Consider the following 4,438-nt stretch of genomic DNA (forward strand, 5'->3'; position numbering starts at 1 on the left):
ACTGTATGATGAAGATCAGCGATGGAGCACATGTTGGTAGAGGAGCCTCCTACACATTTACTGTCCTGCTGCCTCTACACAACGTCTCTGAACGTCTAGGCCCGGGGTAAATATTGACCTGTGCTTGCTCGTATGCTCTCACTGAGCGTCGTCCTCCTACTTGCAATCTGCTGCGACTACATTCTGGGAGCTCGTTGCCGTGCAGAAGTTTAATACGTTTATATATAAATGAGACTTGATCCGGGACGTGAGCAGCAGGGGAGGCTTGTTGGTGGTGCTCTGAGCTGGAGGTGACAGAAGATGAGACGTCGGTGGTGGACTGAACATGCTAACAGCCTCCAGATGACAGACGTACACATCATACATGTGGACAAACAGTGAAGGAATGAACATCTGAATATAGACTCATTATTCAGCAGATTAAAGGTCTTGTGGGTCATTTCCAGTTCCTTTGATGCAACGTGTACGTATAGAGCACAGTAATGAGGACTAGATCAATGACTTTCTAGGATTTACGGCCTTTTATAAATTCAGAAATGTCATAAAACTCATGATAGAAACAAACTTTATATAGACAACATATAGCTGCAAGAACCTTTTATAGTCCCACCTAGAAAGATCATTTATCTGTTAAAATCCTCCTTACAGCACATTTAAACCTCATTTAACCTGCATGTGTCTTCATGGGTGTAAATATTGTTTTAATGTTTTCAGATAAAACCTCTTATTTGATTCACTTCATCAGTTTTGTGCCTTTTTTTTAACTTCTGTTAATAAAAACCTGTAAAACTCTGATTTCTTTAAACCCTCGTATACGTGAATCCTGTAGACTTGTAGATCAGACTCCATTCCAGCACACACACACACCTACACACACACACACACAGAGTGTTGGCATGGTGATAAGAAGCGGATGTGCGAATGTTGTTGTTTAGTTCTTCTCAGTCAGGACTTTAATGACCCTCCCAGTGGCTCCCGTCCACCCAGAATCGGTGACACAGGTGATAACAAGGCAGCGAGGACTCACCTGGTCGCTCCGCCGCCGTCTGGATGGAGACGCAGGAGCATCTGCTGCAGCTTGGTCCCTCAGGCCGTGAAACCGCTCAGCTCCACCTCCGTCACCGTCTGGACCCACAGCACACACTCTGCTCTCCATGCTGGCCTGTGTGCTGCTGTCAGGGTACAGATGGAGAAAAACACTGATTTATTTATTTAGTTTTTATTTTTTATTGAAGCAGGAGGATGAGTTGGTGCAGAACAAACGTCCTCCTTCATAATGTGGTGACTTCCTCTCTCTCTACCTCACAAGCTTAGGATTAAACTCTATTTCTAATCAGTCAGGTATCACTTTGTTCTTTTAGTTTGCTCTGTCTTTGTTATTTATGCCGTCTCTATAGTTTATGTGTGAGCTCCGGCTGCCTTTCCCTGTACAGGTGTGTCCTCTCAGGTGTGTCCTGTGTGGCTGTAAAACCTGCCTGCTTGTGTTTTAATAACTTATTTACATTCTGAAGAACAAAACTGACTCAGAAATCCGCTGTGTGTGTTGTAGTGTGGCAGCAGCACTAAAGGCTGCAGGTTATTAACGTGGAGACACTCTGTCAGACTAACGATGGTTTGGAGTAATTCAGTAATCAGTAATTAACAGCTTCATGTGGTGGTTTCAGCTTTTCTTTAACTGGCTGGTTAACTCTGGATAAACACAGAATAGGGTGATTTTTTATTTAATTTTTTTCATTATCATAAAGTTAATATTCATAAAGTTAATCAGAATAATTCCATCATTGTGGGCACAGCTCTTATGAATCATGATCAGAGTTATTCACTGATGTTCTGATCACTAAACATTTATCTTTTAATTTGTTTCTGAGAAAATGTTCTCATTTATTTGACCTGTTCTTCAGCAGAAGCAGGAAATCAGACATTTGTGCGATTTGCCAAAAGACATTCGTTAGAAATGTTTTCTGTCTTAAAATGATTAGAAAATATTTAACAAGCATTTTGTCTTTGAGGGAAACGTCGTCCAGCTCCTGACTCACGGTCAGGAAGCCTTCAGCCGCTCCGGTCCGTCTGTAGAAGGTCCAGAGATGTGTTCAGAGGACGGCTCAGAACTCACCTTTAAAGTCCGGCTTCACAGCAACGTGTTGGTTTTACTGCTGTTTCAGTTCACTGGGATCTCTGCTGCTCTTCTCAGGATGTTAGACTTTAGTTTTAATTCATTTGAGCTCTTTTTCAAATTCTTGGAGTTCAGAATCAGAATCAGGTCGAGTTTGACCACAAAGACGAGGAATCCAGTGAATCTCTGTTTGAGAAACAAACTACAACAAGAAAACAAGAGTAAAAACAATACATATCAGTGTTTAGTTGCATTTAATGTGTGATTTGTGCTTCATAAATAAAGTTTGATTGATATCATTGGGTTACAAAACAAGACTTTTGAAGGTGTCCAGATTTTATAACTGATTTAGGACGGATTGTTTTGCAGCACTGAATCCAAACATGACGTCTGCTTTTCTGCATCAGGTCAGGTTCTCATGCTAGCTTGATTAAAAAATGATTCATTTATTCATTCATTTATTTTATTTATTGATTTAACATTTATTTTAGTATTTCTCATATGAAATCAATTTTAGCAGAACATTTTCTGATCCTTTCATGAGCTCAGTGATCCAGAGGTTGATGAGCGTGAACATCTGTGAAGGTGAACACGAGTGAACTACAGGTTTCATCAAATCAAAATGTTGACATCATTGAGCAGAACCAGAGTCATGTTTGGATTCAGCACATTGCAGTTGTCCAGAATGGGTGTAGACCAGAGTTATTGACTGATCGGTTGAATCTGCAGCGTCTCCGTCACACAGAGGACCATTCTGTTGCATAAAGACAGCTCATGCTTTTATTTCTGTAGTTTATTAACTTCCTTCAGCTGAGTTAACTATGGAGCAGATCCACGCTGAATACACATAAATGTGGTAGAACAGACATGGAAATGCTGTGTGTATATACACATATATATATAATAAACGCAGGTTAAAGACTGTATATAAATAAAGTGTGCAGTGTTATTCTACAGAAGTGCATCATGCATTAAACTCAGGGTATATTATCTAACACTCATCCAGGGTGTGCTGGCACCAGACTGGCTGAACTACTGGGAGGCAGGAACCAAATGAAAAGTGATAACAACACGAACAACAGCGAGTCTGTTTTAAACTCTGGCAGCTGCAGCGAGTCGGCTCTGCATCTACCAGCCATCAGCTCTCTATCTGAATCCCAGACCAGATCCAGTGCAGGCTGCTGTAAAATCAGACCCAGTGTGTTAAAACATACTGATGTGGATTCACTGGAGGCCGGAAGGAGGGAACCAGGGCTGGTGTCTGGCTCTCTTTCTCCATCTAGTGGTGTTTAGGGTGAACTGCACCTCCAGGAACCGTCATGGTTTTATTCCTGTAGCTCCAAATCACAGCAGGAGTCACATCAGGTCGCTTTACATGGTGGAGATCGAGATTAAAGAGAGAAGCTGAGGAACTTCCTCCTGAGCAGAACTTCAGGATGGTTCAGAAAAGATCAAAAGCTCACAGAAACAAGTAATAATGAACAGCAGGCAGGTTGGTGAACAACCTGCACAAGAAGGACAGAGAGGACAAACACAAAGCACAGGAGGCAGAAGGTCCTGGTGCAGTGAGTCCACAGAGACTGAGAGATGCTGGAGGATCAGAAGGTTCTGACTGGTACCAGGTCTTCTCTGCAGGACTGTGTCTTGGGGAGAAAAACAAAGACTTACTGCACCAGTCCTGCTGCCATGGAGGAAGCCGTCCTGCTCTCCAGACATTTCTAGAAAGCATAATTTCACTACCAGCCGTCTATCAGCTGACCGAATATCCGACCGCTGCACAGAGTTCATGCTGCCTGTGGAGAAGGGAGACGGTTCTCAGTCCAACACTCGTCATGTCGACGTCTGAGGACGTCAGAAAATATTAAAACGAGTCACTGACATCTTCCTTCTGTTGACAAATGAAGACACTGATTGGTTCTCTCACTGTGTCCTGATCTCCTGCTGACTGAAGCTCTCGGCCACAAGCTTCAAAACATCATTTAATTAAACGCAAAGTCTGAACCTGAAACCAGACGTTTACATCCACCGTATGAAAAGACATCAAACCTTTTCTTCTCACCGTCTGACATTAAATCAGACTCAGCGTTTCCTGTTTCAGCTCAGTCAGGATCACCAACATTATTTATATTTGCTAAACACCAGAATAATGAGAGAGAGAATGTTTATGACGTTCTTCAGAGTCTCCATCCACTAAGATGCCTTCAGACAATCTGGGAAAGCCCAGATGATGATGTCATGGCTTTGGAAGCTTCTGATAGGCTAACTGACAACATGTGAGTTACCTGGAGGCTCACCTCAAACACACTGCTGCCTTTGTGACAACAT

This window comes from Stegastes partitus, unplaced genomic scaffold, assembly GCF_000690725.1.
Source record: "Stegastes partitus isolate 25-593 unplaced genomic scaffold, Stegastes_partitus-1.0.2 Scaffold847, whole genome shotgun sequence".
In the NCBI taxonomy this organism is placed as follows: Eukaryota; Metazoa; Chordata; class Actinopteri; family Pomacentridae; genus Stegastes; species Stegastes partitus.